This window comes from Nuphar pumila, chromosome 7 (genome assembly GCF_984573655.1).
Source record: "Nuphar pumila chromosome 7, dmNupPumi1.hap1.1, whole genome shotgun sequence".
NCBI lineage: Eukaryota > Viridiplantae > Streptophyta > Magnoliopsida > Nymphaeales > Nymphaeaceae > Nuphar > Nuphar pumila.
In genome coordinates, this window is record NC_143255.1 from 101812553 (window position 1) to 101833904 (window position 21352).

The following is a 21352-nucleotide window of genomic DNA, read 5'->3' on the forward strand; positions in this document are numbered from 1 at the left end:
GTATACAAAAATATTTAGAGGTAAAAGAAAAAATTAAAAATTTGTTTGTTACAACGTAGGAGTTCACAACGGGCCGGGTGGCCCAATGGGCCAAGCCGATCCGACCTGCCATAGGCTGGGTTGGGGTCAAGGTTTTGAGCTTGGTCTGTTAGCTACCAATCCAAATCTTGGTCCGTCAAATATGTGGTTCGGGTATGGGTCCGGGTCAACCCATGCGCTGCAGAGCTGGAATGACGGACCTAAGCTATTTATTAACTTTTAATAATAAAAAAATTTAAAAAAGTAATTAGTTGCATAGTAACTTAGTAACTATTATTATTTACCTAATTAGTTGCATTAAGTTTATGAAAACTAAGAAGATAATTAGTTGGATACATGGAAACTTGTTAATTATTTATCATTTACCTAATTAGTTGGGTTTGGGCCAGGCTGAGCCCGCTTCACAATGGGCCAATGAGTTGTGATAATACATGAAATGCATTATAAATTAAGCATAATATACATGTCATTATCCATATTTTTAGAGTTAAAAGCTATGTTTATGTTGATTCAAGTCATAGGAAGCTATGTTTCAAGTCGTGTTGAGTTAAATTAACGAAGTTATGAGATTTTTTGTGTGTAATGGAGCGAATCTGTTGAGATCCAGATCCAGACCTATATAGACATGACACCTTTTGGATCTTGGATCAGAGTGAATTACATTGACCCAATTCAAGCTCCATTCACGTTTTTCCAAAAGGGGCACCCAACAATTTATGAGAATTTTTGAGTGTTTGCAAAAATACTTTTTCATAAGAGGGTTTTTAAAAATTTTAAGAAATGAAACAAAGAAATAGGAGACGCCCCTCTTGCTGCAGTTTTGTCCAGAATTTTGAGAAGTTCTCCATAGCACCAGCCACCTCCATTTTCCATCCTCCATTGCCGTTTTGTCACACCGTAGAGCTTTCTGGGTGTTGCACAGCCGAGGAGTTTTCTGGGCGTCTTCCGTCTTCTTTCTTACCATGTCTTTTATGTGTTTTATTCTTTTGTGTAAAGCTTTTACTAATTTTCTATTTTTTTTTTGCAGCACTACGACAACCATTAAAGGAGCTTGATCTTTGCAGCGAGGACTTTTCTGGGTGCAATCCGGCAGAGGAGATTTTTGGGCCCTCAAGCGAGCCAAAGAGTTTTTCGGGCTAGCTCTTCTTTCCCACCTACCATCCTTTGAACCACCGACACCATTTTTTCCGTGAGTTGCTGGAGTTAAAAACATTTTTAGAAGCTTAGAATAAGTTGTGGGAGGCCTCAAGTCTTGGACCAAGCGCAGATCGTCTGGTAAGATCTTCGCTTCCTTTCAATTTTTATTTTATTTGTTATTTTTGTAAAAATCAGCTAGACATAGTCTGGCCATTTTTGAGTTTTTACTAAGTTTTTATGTCTGATTTTTTTTCAGCAGTTCAAAATATCTGAAAATCAACTTTTTGATAGTCTAAGATCGAGTCTTGAATTATTTTATTGTTTAGATTTTTTTTCTTAGTTTAGCATTTTAACTAAAATCATTTTTCTTGTGTTTGATTGAAACTCGAGCTCTACAATGGTTGTCGTCTTCTCCATAGAGGAAGGTAGCCATTGTTGAACCTTGAAGCTGCAATTTTCTTTAGTAAGTTAATTTTTACTAGTTCATCAAGTCCAGATTCAGTGTATTTAGATTATGAATAAGCTTTAGTCAATAGTTAGTTAATTTAGCCTCTAGGTTTTTTTTAAGCAATTAGCATTCACGATTTTGTTGTGTATTCCAATTATGTTCATACATTAGTTAATGTAGACATTATATAGATTAGGTTGTGTAATTAGTTTATTATCATTTTTAATATTTGAATTTTTTTATAAAGGGCAATTTGAAAATTTTAAAGAATAGGAGATTTTGGCAAAGTGTGGGGGTTTCTAAATTTTGTGAAAGCAATAAGGGAAAGAGTTGGGTCTCATTGAAGACGCTAACCAAGAAGATCTCCTCCTTTTTGTAATTTAGGTAAGAGGACTTGAAATTCAAATCCCTTACCTAAATTCACAGTGGTTTGATTTAAAGAGGAGATAGCATCTTAATTAAAGAGATCATCTCCTTAATTAAGAAGCTAATCCAAAAATGTGTGGGCCCACTTGGGGCTGACATTTTTTGGATCAGGAAAGTCAAATATTCTCCTAAGGTAAGATTTTATGGGCCCCGCCTCAATCCAAGTCAGCCTAATTATTTATTAATGGCCTTTCCCTAGTTAGGTTATATTCACATATAGGCGTGTTTCATATTTCATATAATTAGGTAAGTGTTATTTAGGTGTTTTTCTTTTAATTTTTTTTAGTCAATTAGAATTAATAGTGCATATTAATTAGGTTATCATTCTTTCCTTGTTACTTTGCTTTCTTGTCTTTTAAACTCAACCTTTAGGAGGTCCCACATAGGGGACGGCTCATATGAGATAGCATTCAAGCTTGCTTAGTTAGGCAAGTTGTTTATGTGCATGTTGTCATTTAATATATTATATTTTTTCTTGTGTGAGTAGGTTTCATATAAGGATGTCTAACATTAGGTTGCATTCACCTTAATTAACATTGATATTGTCTTAGGTTTGTTCATTAAACCTAGTCATTATTTACTTGTGTGTTAGAGTGATTTAATCTCTTTACAATAATTTATGTTTTTTTAGATTTAAATTTTTTTTAGCATAATTAAGTTCTGATTTCTATAGTTTAAGCATAGTTGTAGGTCTGTTATGTCTATTATTGCATGTGCATAAGATTATTAATGCATGAATTAAATTTCCTTTGCTTAAAATTGAATACAACAGGTATCATAACAGCTATACACAAAATTCATAGCGAAAATTCATTTCTTTGTTATAAAGTGAAAGATGTTATCCATAGAAAAATTTTCAAAATGATGGAAGGTCCAGATATTGATGCAAAATGATAAACAAAATAGTCCAACGTGCACATAAATCAGCATAATGAACCAGAACGACCACATGTACTAAGAGTTTGGACCATCATGAATAGCAACTAGAAAGGTCGAGTGACACTTGAAACGGTATGATAATGATGTCCATTTGTCTGTTGCAAAATAATGGTAACATAAGTGACTCCTCGCCTGTTGGCTAAGTCAGGAGACAGCAACTGCAGATGTACCCTGTTGATGATGTGACCACTAAGTCTGGACATCACATTGTAATATGTAGTAGTAAGGATTGCAATAATAAGAAGTCATCTTTTCTCCAAAATATAGAAAAAACCCTAGCTTCATATTAATTTAATAGGCTAATATAAATTATGAAGGAAAGATAAAGTTTTTGTAATTTCCGCCAATAACTGGCAGACATATGGCAGATCTATAGTTCTAATGCAAGGCAACGACAAAAAAAAAGCTATTTGAAAGAAATAAAAATCAAAATATTTTTTAATTCACGAAATAAATTTTTAGAAACTTTAAAAATCAAAATTATTTTAAGAAACAACATTTTAAAAAAAATTGTAAAATTGTCATTAATGAAAAGAACTTGCTTTGCCAAAATTTATTCATGATGATTTTGAAAAAATATTTTCCATCTTTTTTCCTTTAAATTGTCTAAAGAGAAGCCACTTAAACAAACTCTTTCAAACTACTATATAAATCACTTTAAAAATAATGTGCAGGTGTTTTAAAATATGTTTTTGAGCTAATAATATGTTTATGCATATTTCACACGAACACAAACAAGATATTTCAAAACTTGTTTTTTAAATAAAAAATAACAACAAATTTTGTATGAATACAACTCAAACATTTCATAACTTTCAAACTTGATACCTTACGCAAAAGTAAATCATGACAAAATAATATTTAAATATTTCAAAATAATGCAACAACAAAAGAAGACCAAAATAAGAACATTTTTGAAAATTTTGCAACATGTTTTGATAGGTGAAAACATCTTTTACCAAAAACATTCTAATAAGCCATTCGTTTAAACTGATTCACCACTCTAAAAAGTTTTAAAACTTTTTCTTTTCAATAAATAACTTGCCTTTCACAAAATTAATATAGGTACCAACACTTTCAAAAAATATTTGCAACGCTTTGATAAAGGAAAAGTGAAAACAACTCTGGCTTGCGAAACATCTTTCCGTGCGTTCAAAATTTTTTAGGTGTCATAGTTATTTAAGTCTCCTACATTTTCGACACACATGCACATAGACCAATCTTTCTTAGAAGTGTTGTGATTGATCGCTCTACCGTCTACACACATGCGCATGGACCCATCTTTCTTAAGAGTGAGCAGGGTGGGCACTGCGCAAGGGCTCACACTCTCACGAATAAAACCCTTTTGCAGTAACTCTTGAATCTGTCTCAACAACTCGACATGCTCAGATGGATTCATGCGATACGCGAGGAGGGTAGGTAGACTCGACCCCGGGACCAAATCGTTGGCATGCTGCACCATCCTCTTCAAAGATAGGCCATCGAAAAGGTCGTTTGGCATAATATCACAAAACTCGTTCCCTCTTTTGAACCACGCCATCTTGTATGGTTGGGACAATTTTTTCGTTTTCAGATTCAGGGTGGACATGAAACGATCGAAAACCATGTTCTCACAAGCCCCAGTGTCAATGATAACATCGCACGCATGCCCCTCACAGTTGCATCGAGTTCTAAAAATGTTGTTCCCGAACCATTTTGCAGGGGCCGACTCTTGGGGTGCGGTCAAAACATGACGGATGGACAACAAATTTTTGACGTTATCGTCGAATTCTACGACTTCCCTCTCATTTTCTCCCTCAATCGACGACTCACCCTCAGTCTCACTATCGGATGCTGATTCAACAATACCCTCGATGAAATGGGCATTTTTGTTCATGGTGGGGCACTTGGATGATATGTGTCCTAACTCCTGATAACATTGCACGCATGCCCCTCACTAGGGTCTACTCTTGGGGTGGACTTGGAGTCTTCCTTCCTAGGGGAGCTCGCTCCCCTGGTTGGGAAACTCGACTTGTGTTGACTGGATTGGTCACTCTGAGAGACTCTATTCCTGCCTCCTTTTCAAAATTTCCTCTACATTAATAGCATTACTATTTGGTGCCTTTATAGAGTTTTAAAATGAAATTAACTCTCAATATATCCTAACTAAGGTCATTGATATATATTTTGAATTATTTTCAAGTTAAATTCTGATAAAGGAAGAAAATATTTAGAAAATATGATGATTTTTTAAAGAGATCCATTGTGGATCCAATGTTATTCCATAAGAGATAAAAACCCTAATCATTGTCCACATTTTGACTATGGTCATCAATGTGGGTCATTTGCTTAGGATTAATTACCTCTCATTAGAATGGTGCACGTGCCATTCTTGTTCCCATTTGTGGATTTTGGAATAAAAGAGAGAATTGATATGGAACATATAATTTTATAAAATACATGCTCATGCATTCTAATCTATGCTAGAAATGTAAAATTCTCATTATAATTTAGCTATTACATCATTAAGATTGCATTTGAAATTCGAATTCCTAATTTGGGAAAAGGGAAATTCAATGATTTATATCTTTCCTGCAAGATAGAGTTAGCAAAATGCAATATACAAAAAGGGGATAAAATGTTATCTTAAAAATAAGATAGACCAGATCATGTCTATTTCTTAAGCTAATGATAAAAATGGGCCTTTAGAATGCTTACATGATGTGCTAGGCCAATGAGAGAATGTAGGTTAGAAGGCCTATGGATACACTGTGTTCATGAGAGAGTATTTGTTTATAATGCATGCCTAATAATGAAAATGCAGGAACTTGGAGAAATTGCGAAATGATACATGATGATGTTGAAGATGAGATGTATATTCTAGGCTAATGAAAAGAACATACATATATATACATCTAAGCATGATATTTATTTTAAAATGGAGAATGTATATGCAGTATATGTGACATATTGTGAAGTATGGACACTAATGAAGCTTAATCACAGCTAAAAAAAAAAAGACACGACCTTCAGTGGGATTCTGGAGTATAGCTGCTAGTGTATGCAAAGTTGTAGCAGAATGGAATTAAAGCCTTAGTGTGCTGAGAACTATATGATGGCTGTGGAGATGGAATGAGGAAGTAAAACTTTGAATGCAACAGTGAAATGATATAGGTGTTGGGAAGGCTGTGTGTGAGGTTATGAAGATGCCATGGATATGCTGTAAGTTACAGCAGGGATGTGAAGGTGACACAACAGAGGACAATGCTATTGGTGTATTGGGAAGGAGAGTGTGCTGGCTGTGATAAGGTGGGAAAAGAAGTATCGTGAGCTACAGCAGCCCTTGGGCAGCTGTGCTCATGTGTGTATGGGGAGCACGGGGATGGTACTAAGCTGGATGCACATTGGGAACAAATGATTGATGGTATAACAGGTATGCTTGAAGAGATTTTATAGGGAATGTGTTGTAGGACAATGGTTCTAAGTGGGTGTAGAAGGGCTAAACATATGCAAAAACCGATATAGGCTACCAAACACTGAGGCTACTACTAGGGATACTTGGCAAAAATATTAAGGAAAAGTAAAGCATTTATTGTGAAAATCGACATACACTGATCGTCAATGCACACACTAACCACCCATATACTAACACAACCTACGCTAACTCACAGACTGCCTAACTTGTTTTACAGACTACCTGATGCCCCTAGCAATGTATATTAACTCGTACACCAAGGCTAGTTCATCTAATGCTAACACATTGCTAACGCACTCACACTGCTAACAGAATCTCAGTGTTATGACTCGAATCCTGCTAATTCTAGGCCCACATCCGATGGATTCTCACACAACTCTTGAGTAGTGAATTGCAGTAAAATTCCACTGTGAAAACTGTGTTAATTTCATAATTTATAGTCATGAGTATCAAATAAAAAAATATTTCAGTTGATCAATAGCATCCAGCTGGAGGTTAGCTATCGACAAGGAATTAGTTATCAGTGATGAAGGTCCCCATAACACTCAGTTGTCATTCTCTAAAACTCTCAATAGTTTTCAGAAAGACAAAAACAAGCCACAGTAAGTGAAATTCAATGAACATAACGAGGTTTGTTTCAAGGAACTCACATACCAAGCTTAGATACAGAATCCAAACGACAACTGCTGCAATGCCTAGCATAGAAGGTATTTCAAAAATGGCTGTAAAATATACCTTTCTGGAGAGTGGTAACACTGATTATCAGATTCACTTTTGGAAAGTAACAAACATGGGTGAGATTCAATAATGATTTAAACAGAGTGGTCATTGAAAATTCCTACAACTGAATTGATCATGGCCTCTGATTAGTGCCGGAGTGTGGTCGTGCATTAAAACTTGGGAAAGTTGTCGGATATCGACTCATTGATCCAGATGATTGATTTCAATATCAGTAATGCTCAGTAATTATAGAAGTTTGCAAATAACGTTTCCATGACTCCATATGATTTCAATGATCAACCAAACAGTGAATCAAATCACTCAGTCATTATTTGACACTTTTTCTCGTTAAGTTGAAACTCTCAAACATCCAGAAATCAAGTGAGCTTGCAGGCACTTTGAAATTTAGATTTTTGCCCTTGAAACTCGTTAACCCTCCCCTCCCAACAATTCAGCAGGTAAACTTTCAGATATTTAGCAGGGATCAAACATAAAACTTGGACTTGACTTGAAGATCTAATTAAGGTTTCGAATTAGACTCATATATTCACCTCTGCTATTACCCTTTCTTTTTAGGTCATCGCTTTTGACCAGGGCTTAAAGGATGCGATGATGATGGTGAAGGTGACATATCCCCAGAAAACATCTTATCTAGTGCAGAGAGAGAGACTTTGTATTTGTTGCTTTTTTATTGTAGCGATGCGAGTATAAGCTAAAATGCAATTATACATAAGAGGACTTATGCAAATAACGCAATGAATGCAAATAAACAATAAATGAAAGGTGAAATATAATTTAGTAAGAGGAACTGAAAAGGAGGCATTAGTATAATCACAGGTGATGAAATTTTAAAATCTAATTTCAAGATTTGAGAATATCACGCGGGCAATGACATTAGTAATGAACAGTAGAGGCAAAAATGAAACCAGCAGATGAGATGATAAGACAACATAATGTAAAAAAAAAAAGTACATTGCTGAGATTGAGCACAACATAGGACCTGCATCACAGAGGCATAAGTTCCACTACTGCAAATATGAACCCCCATTACAACGAGTGTCGAAGCAAAGCATGCTAATGGTATTGAATCTACACAAAAATATGCATGGATACAGAGTATATTAATCTGATGCTACATTGCAGATGGTCAAAACCTCTCCTAACAAAATTTAATCTGATCACCAAAATGAGACCATATATTGGTTTTTTTTTTTTTTGGTAATGACTTCATTACGTGATTCTGCAGTCGGTCTGGTTTGAGACCCCCATCTTCAGCCATGGGTGTAGGTGAGATAGAACAACTGGCTCAGGTGAATATGATGATGAAACTCTAGAGGACAAAATGCAAAAATTGAGAATGGAAATGATACTCTAGACAAAAACGTAACCGGAAATGAAAACGATGATGCTAAATAGAGAAGTTAGCAAACAGGATCAATCGATGAGACCAATGGTTGATAATGCTAGGTATCATATGGTTTATCGGCAGACGAATATTCAATACCCCGACATGCCTCCTTTGAATACTAGCAGTAGAATACAACCAGGTGGGATAAATTGCAAGAAAGAGGGGGAAATGAACAGAAATGGGTAGTCACGAAATAAGAACAGAAAATCAAATATAATCTGATCATCAAAGAAGATTTGATATGAAATAAATTTGAAATTGCTAAGGACACAGTGATTCAACTCTTAATGAGAAAGCATGACAAAATTACAGGAGGAACATGAGATCAATTGAAAGACTTCCGTCAAATGAACCCAATCTGATACTGGATCAGATCGGATGTCATAGAAGAAGTCATTTTTGAACTAAAATGAAGTCAAATTGAAAGGGGCCGATGAAACTATGTAGATGCAAGAAGGGAATGAATGATATGCTGAGACGTATAAAATGAAAATACAGAAGGTAATGTAAAGGATGTTATGTTTAACAGAAATTAGAACCAAGCGGATATGCAAATTTTGGAATTGCTTATTCTGTTGCTATTACATAGTGATGCATTGGGGTTGCTATATGCAACTCAACGCCATCCATAATGTGTTGATGGGAGAAAAACCAGAAAATCGGAACAAATCAGAGAAAATAGATGGGAGAGGCTCTTACCTGGTTTTTGCAAAGATTCTAAAGGAGGGGAATGGTGCTCGTGGCTTTGCAGGGGGTCTGAAGGAGGGAAGGGGTCTCTCTTTAGCAGAGAGGGGAAACACCAGAGGGAGGAAGGATCGTAATGGGAGAGGAGATGAAAGTCGAGCGTCGATGGATGCCTCTCGACACCCCTTTGCAACGGTTTTATAAGAGAAAACCATTGCAATTTTTGCAAATCGGGTCCTTGATTTTCTAAAAGATTTTAAAAAAGTGGTTCTTTTTAAAAGTTTTCTCAAAAAGTGGTTTTAGCAAAAAAGGTGTTTTCAAAAGGAGGTTTTTTTAAAACTATGTTTTGTGTTTTCTTTTCTTTTTGCTCTTTTTCTTTGCATTCTTGTATTTTTTTGTATTTTTGAAAATAAAACTCTAAAACTACAAGAAAACAAAGGATTTTGCAAATATTTTTGTGAAATTTAACAAATATTTACAAAAGAGAGGTTTTTTTAGAATTCAGAGCTATTTCTTTTAGAAATTTCTTTAGAAAACGGGTTTGGATCTGGGTTTTTAGGCAATATTCAAATTTTGGACCTCGAATCGAGAAATACAGAGCAGTGGATCCAAACTGTCTTAGCCATTTAAAGATTATTTTTGGTATTTTTGTATTTTCAATTTGAAAATTGGATAACGAGGCTCAGATTTTGATTTTGATGTTGGATCCGGATTCGAAATTGAGTCAGATGTAGAAAATGGATTCGAATTCCAGTGAATTTGAGAAATAACTGGAATTTAGATTGAAATTGACTCAATTTACTCAAAAAATGGGAGCCAGGGCAAAAGGAGAATATTTATAAATCTTTGAAAAATTTGGGGTGTTCACAGATTCCCCTTTTTGCTACTAAGTCGATTGAAAGCCGAACTTAGTGGCAAAGAAAACACTCTAAATTTTGAAAAATGCCCCAGTAAGAAAACTTGAATTGGGTGTGGAAGAATTATGTCGAAAACATTATTCTCAGGCTTAAAACCTTATCCTAAATGGCTTTGGAAAGACAAAATCCTCAAAAATGATATAACTGGATAACAGAAATGAGAAAATCGTGATGGGACTTTGGGTGAAGATCCTGAAATGGTGGAAAATAAGAATTTTGATCAAATCACATGGGTGAGACAAGATCAGCTTTTTGGAATGAATCAGGTTTAGCCCTTAACCTGGATGGGACGAAGATGTATCAAGATGAATTTCAGGTTCTACCCTTACCTGAATGGGAAAGGAATACATGAAGGCCTTGATGATACATTTTTTAGAAAAATGCCTCATGAGATGAAGCTCAGGTATAATTGTTTCATGGGTGGATATGAAGGGCATGGATTCCACGATGGGAAAGACCATGATGAGACTAAGAGAACTACCTCGTCGAAACAAAGAATCTTGTCAGAACGAGGCTCAGGTTTAACCCAAACCTGAACAGAAGATACCTCGTGGCAAAACGAGGTTCAGACTTGACCCTTACCCTGAAGGGGATGATACCTCGAGGAGCGAGGTTCAGTCTTAACCCTTAACCTGAAAGGGACGACCATACAGATTCCTCGAACGAAGAAACCATAATGGGACCTTCAGAGTTTGGACGACAACCCTAAGAGGGGGGGTTGAAAAAGGATGAAAATGGGGGTCCTTAAAGCTTAAAAAGGGGTTGATCTTGGGCGTCTCATTGCTGAAACTGAAATAGCTTTTAAAATGGGTGACCTTTTGTGATTCAGGTTTTAGCCTTTATCCTGAGTGGGATGATACCTTAAGGAGCGAGGTTCAGGTTTAACTCTTATCCTGAAAGGGACGATACCTCGAGGAGCGAGGTTCAGGTTTTAACCCTTAACTTGTAGGGGTTGACCATACAGAATCCTCAAACAAAGAAACCATGATGGGACCTTCAGAGTTTGGATAAACAAATCCGAGAGGGGTTTGCAAAAGGACGAAAATGGGGGTCCCTAAAGCTTGAAAAGGGGTTGATCTTGGGCGTCTTATTGCTGAGACTGAAATAACATTTAAAATAAATGACCTTTTATGATTCAGGTTTTAGCCCTTATCCTGAGCGGGATGATACCTCGAGGAGCAATGTAACAAGTTTAATCCTTAGCCTGAATGGATACAGAATCCTCGAAGAGCGAGGAAACTATGATGGGACCTCTGGATTTTGCACAATAAATCTAAGAGGGGTTTGCAAAAAGAAGAAAATGAGAGTCCCTAAAGCTGAAAAAGGGATTGATCTTAGTGTCTCATTGCTAAGATTGAATAGCTTTTGAAATAGATGACCTCTTGCAGAAAGTTCAGGTTTAACCCTTATTCTGAGCGGGAACTGCCTATGGCGGGACAGTGGAAAACACAGGAAAGTGTGCAGATCCGAGAGCCCAGGCGCTCAGATCAAAACAGAAGGGAAGGACTTTCAAGTCCTAATGAGGGACAATGTCAGGATATGTCAAAACAGATATCAAGTTATTGCTTCATGTTGGGATAACTAGAAAATATTGCCAATAAGATACAAAAATTGTAGTTGATTCAAAATGATTGAAATATGCACGCTTAATGCGAAGAATATCACCTCTTTCTACCTAGAGTATTACCTCCAATTGGGCTAACTCTGTAGAATCAAGAATCAAATTTGTTGTTGTTGAGTTTCTTCAAGGAAGATATTAATTTCCTTGATATGAAAAGAGAGGAAATATTCTTAGCTTCATAAAAGCAATTGAGTGAAAAGATATTGATAGAAGAATTTCACATAGATAAAGATGATTCCTCGCAGTTTTGACAGTTTGATATCTCGGGCTTTTCCCATAATGATCTTTTTGCATTCTTTTTTTGAGTCATTGAGCTTTCTTGGGTTTTGAGGAGAAGTTTATTACATCATCCTTCATTTTGGAGATGTGCTGACCTTTCTTTTTTTCTGGGAAGGGTACGTCACAAACTCCATCTTGAAGATGCTCCGATCCTTCTTTTTTTTCTCAAAAATTATACTGATGATATTGTTTCTTGGGTTGAGAATCTTTTGATGATAGCAGAAATCAAATATCCTTTAGGGTTTCTTGGGAGGTTTATCACAGTCGCCTTCATCTTGACGGTGATATGAACTTTCCCTAGAAGGATCTGTCACAAACTCCTTCATCTCGGAGAAGATCCAAATATTTTTTGGCCCCGGGGATCTAGCTCGCATATTCGTCTTCATCTTGACTACAATTGAGAGATCCCTTTTGTAGATATTTGATTACAACTTAAATGACTGAGAAGATATGGATTGGGTAGATTCTTTTATCACCCAAGATATTTTCACTGCCTTACTGCCAGAAGAATGGTCTTTAAGAATGTGTCATAGCTATGATCAATATCAATTCACTTATGGCTTTTCAACATCATTGAATTTTTCTTTGCTAGTCATATCGAAGATTTTTTTTCATCATCTTGGTTGACCAACAGAAGAAGCTTGAATTCTCTTCTTTCTTTGCAAAAGTCTTGTCCTTTTGAAAATAATACTGAATGTAGTTTGAGGTAATTCTTTGTGCCATAAAAGCTTTGAGATCAACAACTGTTCTTGGTAGCATTGCTTGACATCGAATCGACACATCTGTGACAAAATTCTCCTCTCTTTTTCCCAAAAAAAGAGACGCGGGCTTAGCCTTTACCTGAATGGGAAATAAGAAATACTCCTCTCTTCCCTAAAGAAGAAGTGTTTGCAAAACAGAACTTTCGAAGAGAAATTAAGTTTTCGTCAAAACTCCCTATCGCTAGGCTTCTCTTATGGAAAGGCGGTTCAGGCCCCTCAAAAGTGCCCTTAGGGAGCCCTCAGAAAGCAAAAGAAAATATGCATTACCTGTTTCATGAAAAGGAACATAGAGGGAAGGACAACGAAAAGCAAATCAATTCAAGAAGGGACTAAAGCCTCAAGCACTGAAGCATTTTTTTTCTTTTTAGATTAGGATTTTATTTATTTAATTCATCTAGGTTTGTAATAAGGCACTTTAATTATTTGTTTAAGCCCTCTGCAGGGGCAGCACTCTCTTATTTATTTGGTTAATTAATTCTTTTATTTCTCAAGGCAATAAAGAGTAGTTTAGATTGTGTGATTGAATACAAAGTATTTCCCATTCCCTGAGATCGACCCGGACTCCACCACTGGTGCGAGTCGACTTTTATTATTTGGTGTTTCACTTTCACACTTATTTTCATTAAAAATATTGTTTTAAAAATCTTTTTCATAAAACTCACACCAATAGTGTTTGCACAAGGACTAGCAAACAATAACCATGGGGAAATTTGATAATGCATTCATTCCTAATACATAAAAACATGCATTTAACATCTTTTATTGGTTTTCGTTTCATGCTTGTAATTTTTCAGGGTTAAAGAAGTCATGGTTTGAATTTTGTGTGATTCAAAGTTAAAACGTAGAAATTATGATCGTTTTACTGTTTTAGAGCGAATCCCAAAGAAATTCAGACCTAGATCTAGTTCAGAACACATTAATTGGATCTTGGATCCAATTCTAATGTGTTCAGAAAATATTTTTAACCAAATCCATTTCAAAGTTTTATAAAAAATTATTTTGAAAATGGTACCAAACAATTCTTTTTATTTTAAGCCTCTTTTTGGAATTTTGTAAAAATTAGGACTTAATTATAAATTTTTTAAAAACTCTTATAAATATCACACAAGGGTTGGACTGAAAGGGGTCTTCATCCCATTTCACACCAACCCCATTCTTTCTTCTTCACCTCCTCTTTGAATTTCAAGCAATTCCCCTTTTTGCTTTTCTTTCTCTCTCATCTTTCCTCTTTCTTCTTTTCCCTTTCTTCTTTCTATTCCAGCAATGAAGGCATGCTTGGAGACCAATCCGCATTAGAGTTGCACATCTCTTTGGTTGAAGTTCAATCGAACTCATTGGATCTAAGAGTTTATGAATTTTCTTTTCCTTTTTCTCAATTCATGCATGAAAATGCATAAATCCTTGTGATTTCAATTATCTTTCTCATCTTTGTTTTGTTTTAATTATTCTATAATTTTAATTTCTATAATTTTTTTTAATTCTGCAATTAGATTATTTATATATTAGATCTTAGTCCATAAATCTCGAATTTATCATCCTTTGATCTAATTCAATAGAAAAAAGTGTGAAAATCAAAATTCTGGAAATTAGTTTTTTGTTGATTTTCTATAGATTGTTGTTTTGATCATAATCGAGTTTCTGGAATCCAAATCATGATTTATAAATTGTATTTGAATTATGCTTAAATCTAGTTTCTCTCTGCAAAATGTCAGCACGATCGAAGTCCGATTGATGGGTCGTTCTAAGCTTATTTCAGCCTTATATTCTGGCATCTGTGTTTTCTGCAACTTTTGTTTTTTGCATTTTTTTTTTAGTTTTTGTTATATCTGGAGTTTTCGGAATCCAAATCTTAATTCATAAGATGGATTGGATTCATGAATAAATCTAATTTCTGTCGTAAAATTTTTATTCATTTTCAATTTGTTTTACTAGACCAAATCTGTTAAATTCTGGAAGTTGTCAGAAGTTTTGATAACAATTTTTACAGTTTTGAAGTTGTTGTTCATTTGCAAATAAATCAAGTTCTACTTTGAATTTTTCAATTCTTTAAATTGGATTCTCTTTATTCATGTTTGAGAACATATCTAGAAAATTTTAGAAGGATTGGAATCCAATTTCTATCTGATTCTGTCAAATTACATAAACTTGTTTTGACAAGAAATTTTGTAATATCTAGTAGCAGAATTGTAATTTCAGGTAGAAGTCCAAATTAGTATATTTTGCATTTTTTGTATTTTTGTATTGTTTTTGCAGGAGATGACACCATTTGCTAATTCCACGTGATAGAAATGAAGTGAAGTTGAAGTTGAAGTGAAGAAGCAAATGCGAAGAAGCACTATTTTTAGTTTTTTTTTTTAGCATTTTCAATTCCTAGTTAATTAGGATCTTTTTTGCCATATTTGAATTTTGTAATTAATTGCAATTTCAGCATCATTTGGGGTTTATAATAATCCTTTAATTTTTATTTTGTAAGTACTCTTAATTAGTTTAATGTTTCTTTTTAAGGCAATAAATAATTTGCTTTGAGTGGAATACAAAGTTGTATCAACTCGTTCCTCGAGTTTGATCCTGATTCTCACTACTTGTGAGAGTTGAATTTTTAAAGTTTGGTGACTAACTTTCATAAATACTTTTCATCAAAATATCCTTTTAAAAATACATTGACATAGATAACACCACTCTTTAAACCCAGGCCAGTTAAGAAGCAGACTAAAGCCCAGCCTATTAATAAATGAGCCAGGTCGAGCCACACTTAAAGCTCAATGGGCCAAGATCTAAACGGGCTGAGCCCCGATGCCCACCCCTAGTTACCTGTGGATTTCACACTCTCCTGGAAGATCATGTTGACTAGGATCAAAACATGGTTTTTTGCGAGGTAAAATTTTGGTATATTCTAAACTGTTGCTTTTTTAACCCGAAGAAAATTGTATATGCACCATAAAAATATAATATGATCCAAGGGTTTCCCTAATCGACTAGGCATGTAGATCACATCTCGAGGGTCTGATCTACTAAAAAATAATAATAAATAATTAAAGTGTTTTCACTTGTGTGTTCGAAATTCACTAGTGTAGCCAAGTCCAAACTGATGTCATATATCTTGATTTCATTAATCCTAAGTAGGGATTGCATCCCAAAATACATTGAGAAGTCAGATCGGTTCAAATTTGGGACAGCCAAATTTGCAAAATTTGGCTTATTGAACCCAACCCGCTTGAGGAGGGAATATCTCACAATATTCTAAATATTTTGTTTTTTCTTACAAAAATCTGGGGAAATATCATCATACATCAATATACAAAAAATACAATATTTTTATAAAAAATATAGATAATATCAGAGTACTATAAAAGATTGTTGTTATCACATTAACATCCTAATAAAATTGTAAGATTTTTAAAAAAAGTTATATTTTGAGATCATCATATATTTTTTTGTATTATATCATCCATTGAAAGTATCGTGATAAAACCATGATATTTCAAGATATATATTAACAATTTTTTTGTAATATGAGTTCAACAGACCAAAACTGACTAAGCCAAAGCGTGGTGACTCCTTGGGGGAAAGAGTTACAGTCACAAACTTTTACGTTGTCGACAGGCATAGCCAGCACGGCCAGGTCTCTGATCCTGGGGCAGTTTCTTTGTGTAAATATTTTTAAAATGATCTACAAAATGTGTTTAGCCATGTCATTTGGATAAGGATACATCCAATCGAAACATTATGGAGCCGAAATTGTATTTGCCAAAAAAGAATGTTTTGTTTTCTCAAAAAAAGGTAATAAAATTGTAAGAAATTGCTCCAAAATCTGAATTTTTGGGGGATTTGTTCCTAAACTATTGACTGGGTGTGCAAAACAGTCCATTTTGCATAGGTGGTTCGATTTTAGTTTGTGTTTTTTTTGGAAAGTGTTAATCTTTATGAAGAAATATTTATGTGATTTTTTATTTTCTTTGTTTTATTTCCTTATTAAACCTTTGGCAGGTGACTGTTGATCTTCTAATGTTGCAACAAACTCCACTTCTAATGGCATATTTGAGGTTTTTGCATAGCTCTTTTGCCAATATATACAGTGAAAACTTTTTTTTCTTGTGAAAGTCTGTACGAGCATAGTATAAAAGCAAAAGTAGGGTTTCACAAGGCAGTGAGAAGATCAACAATGCTTCATCGATAAAAACTCATCGACAACAAGTTTTTCAGTAAAAGCATCTTATGGTATGAGTGGCATTGGAAATGAAATCCGCAACTCATTCTCATCATAGATAACAGGAATGATGATGATATGGTATGGGTTGCACTATGCTTGTCATCGTTGCTAGCGCAAAATGACTTATTAACTAAACAAAGTAAATCAAAACTCGTCGTATCTATGACTCTCTTTACTTCAAAAAATACAATATTTTTGCATTCTCAACTTTTAAGATTAACCAAAAAAATAACACTTTCAATTCAAGCATAAATTAGAAAGATCATCAATCTTTACCTAAATTTTTTTATCTGCATTGGAAGGTTGGGTGTCTTACAACATTCTACGATGAAGATCGTCAACACTGGTTTGTCCAAGTACTTACACATTGTTTGCTGTTATTCTCTCATCATTAACTGTTGGAGTTGTTCGCCAAAAGAGTGAGTTCAATAACTAGTGGCTCAGATAGGTGCATAGTATTACAAGATTTTTCACCATTTCATTCTTGATGTTGTTTGCTTCCTAGATGAGAAGCATCAATAACTAAAAGATGAATGGCTAACATTTGTCAAAAACAAGAAGCGCCTGCTCTTCATATTTTTTATGAACGACAGCCAAGGTACCATGAACAGTTTTCTGGTTAAAGCCCGTTGGACCATATCAGCTCTGGTTCAGCTTGCTCTTGAATTTGGCATTTCTGTGATGGTCATAGCCTGTCCCTGTGCACTAGGCCTTTGCTGCACTCACTGCGGTTGGCACAGGTGTGGGTGCTTCTCAAGGTGTACCAATTAATGGTGGTCAAGCATTAGAGAGTGCACATAAGGTTAGTGTTCTTTCTAACATTGAGCCAACAGTGCAAAACAGAAAGAAAATCATGAAGGTTGAAAATTTTATTTTACATGTTTTTGGTTTTGTGTGCTCTTTCTACATCAACTGTGTTGTGTTCGACAAGACTGGGACGCTTACAAGGGAAAGCCTACTGTTGTGAGCACAAGGCTTCTGAGAAATATGATTCTTCGAGATTTTTATGAACTGGTGGCTGAAACTGAGGTACGTCATGATCTATGTGCAATTGCAACCATACATACGCGCGTATGTCTGCTATACAAGTCGAGTCCGAACACTACATGGCTGGAAACTAGCCGAGCCCGAACAGCCCCAGTTCGATTCGTTCAGCTGGTTTACCAGCCTTACAATAAGCTGTACAGATGGAATTAATGCACAGGTGGGGCTATAGATTACAGAGCGAAACCTAGCTTGACCATGCAAAATAATTGCTTTATCAGTCTAGGTGGAGACCTTTTTTTTTCGTTTTCATTTTTTTGACTGTTTCAACTTTTTAGTTCCTATCAACGCAAGATGTGATGTTCCACAGATACATGCTCACTAACTTGGTCTCCACAAATGTCTTCATTACATTAATATTGGCTTAAATGTACCATATTTTAAAAATATCACTTTCTTTTATATGGTATCAACCTTAGAAAATCTTGACCTAAAATACTGTCATTTTTCGTAATATCAGCAATATTTGTGACAATGATGAATACTTCCTCCCTAAATTTTACTTGGAGACCCCCCATGGGTTGAGAAGGGATACTCTGTGAAGAAGTTTGAGATGGATGCTGGATCAAGTCCCATTGCCTTCAGGATGTACCCCACTGCTTTCACTAGTCACTCCCAATAAGGCATGGACGGTAGTGGGTTACCCGAGGTTTGCCTCATAGGAAGTGAGCCACTAAAGTGATCCGTGTCCTCTGCCTGACAAGTGTAATATATATTTTAAGTGTAATATATAAAAAGAAGAATGCATACAATATATATAAAAAGTGAATGATGAATGAAAAATATATGAACTATTAAGTGTAGTATATATATATATATACATGTGTAAATAACATGGAATGTTTTTTCATGAGTCAACTCATGTTCGGCTCATCTTATTTAGGGGAAGAGTGAGGTTGAACTCTCTTTGGCTAAACACGAACATGAGCAGAGCCACGAGCTCAATCTACTAGTAAATGAGCTGAGCCCGAACATGCCCTTTTCTGTTAGTTTAGCTGGTTTACCATCCCTATTCTTATGTAATTCATTCTATTCTTTGTTATTCTGGTAGGGGTCTGCCTAACTCCAGCTAAGTCAACTCTATCTGATCGGCTTTAATCAAGTAGGGTCCTCAAATTAAGTCCCCGTGAAACCACATAAAATAATTGCCAAAACTCCCAAGAATATTCAAAACAGATTATTTGGTTGTTTGACAGTTTTAGCTTGGCTGTTCCTACCAATCCCAAAGTATGTTGTACAATAAATCAGACCTACATGTTCCGTAGATCCTCAGAAAGAGAAAAAGTAGGGGAGGGAGTTGCACAAGCAATATAGCTCACTGACTTGGTCCTAAGTAGGCCCATCCCTTCCATCTCATAATAGCAGCTCAAAGTGGGTCATTTTCTTTTCGTTTTTTGACTCTTTTAACTTTAGGTTCCTACATCACTGACTTGGTCTCAAGACGTGAACAAGTCGTTGGAGTTTTCCTGTCCATAAATGCAAAGACCTGCAATATCCTCCCATCGCAAAGCCATCCTTTCTAACTTTCCATTCTCCTCCGTGTCAAAGTTCTCATTGTCAGACGGTGAGCTACTTCTAGTCTGACCCGGGTCACCCAGTGGTTAGAGCCGTGCTTGGTAAGTAAGACGGTGGAATCCTGACTTACCTAGAATCGATTCTCCCTGGGATCATACCAGTGGCTTGCCTAGTGGTGTTCTTTTGCGGGCTAGGAAACTCACTCAGGCTTTACTATCAAGGAAGAGAGGCCAATTGACCAACCTCTCCTTTGGTTATCAAGAAACAGGAGAGAGAGAGAGAGAGAGAGACGAAAAGCGATCAACTTTAGTTAAAAGTGAAACTCAACAAAGCGTTGAGACCCACAAGCACAAACACAACAACATAACATGAGAACACCCAAAAAAAACCTGAAAACAGAAAAAACATGAACACAAAACAAAAAACTCATCCAGGACCACAAACATCTATATGAGGATCGGTTGGTGGCAGAGGCAGGTCTTTGAGATACATACGTAAGATAGCATACACATCAGCCAATACTTTATGGGTCAAACAGTTATGGTTGAACGGGACATCCCAAAAATTAACATCATTTCTGGTCATCCATATGAACTACCACAATGTAAATAACCAAACTCTTCAAATAGTCCTCCACTTCTTTTCGCGTCTGATTATAGCAGGGCCGAGGATAAGATCTAACGCGAAGCAGCCCTCCCGCACAACAACTGATGGAGCCCTCCAAGTTTTATAAAACAATTCTTGAAACACTTCACACGACCAAAAAAGATGTTATGTAGTTTCTTCAACCTATCGACAAAGCACACACCAACTAGGAAACTGAAAACCCATGCTCTTGATATTGTTATGGGTCTGTATTCGGTCATGAAAAATCAACCAAGCCAATACCTTGATCCTCGAAGATGGTCCCTTCGCCCATAAAACATTGTTGGGGATTCAACCCTGACCTGGAGGTAAAAGAGAACGGTAAACCTTGTGGACTTGAAAAACTCCCGCATTTGAGACTGCTCATTGAAGCCAAGATCCGTCTACCCCCACGTCCAAATCCCTGTCAAGAAACAAAGGCAATGCCCTAAACCCATGCTCTTGATATTGTTATGGGTCTGTATTCGGTCATGAAAAATCAACCAAGCCAATACCTTGATCCTCGAAGATGGTCCCTTCGCCCATAAAACATTGTTGGGGATTCAACCCTGACCTGGAGGTAAAAGAGAACGGTAAACCTTGTGGACTTGAAAAACTCCCGCATTTGAGACTGCTCATTGAAGCCAAGATCCGTCTACCCCCACGTCCAAATCCCTGTCAAGAAACAAAGGCAATGCCCTAAACCACATTTTCCTCAAATGCGGTGTATGGTCCACGAGCCCCCCGACGAACAACAAGCGAATCGATTAGACCATATTTTAGCTGGAGGAAGTTTGCGCATGCATCCTGTGACGTATGAGCCAACCAACACTACTTCACAGCTAATGCCACACTCCTTTTACGCAAAGCAAAAATTCTTAAGCCAACCATAGTCCTTGGCATAACGATAGAGTCTCATCCCACCAAGTGCCTCTTATAAGGTCTATTTACACCACGCCACAAAAACCTTGACAGGACGTGCTTAAGCTGGTGCTCAACATTGACAGGCATGACATAGACCAACATGAAAAATTCAGGAATTGCTGACAAAACATGACTGATCAAAGTAATTCTGCCAGCAAGAGATAAATATCTTGCACGCCAAGACTGGAGCTTAAGACACACC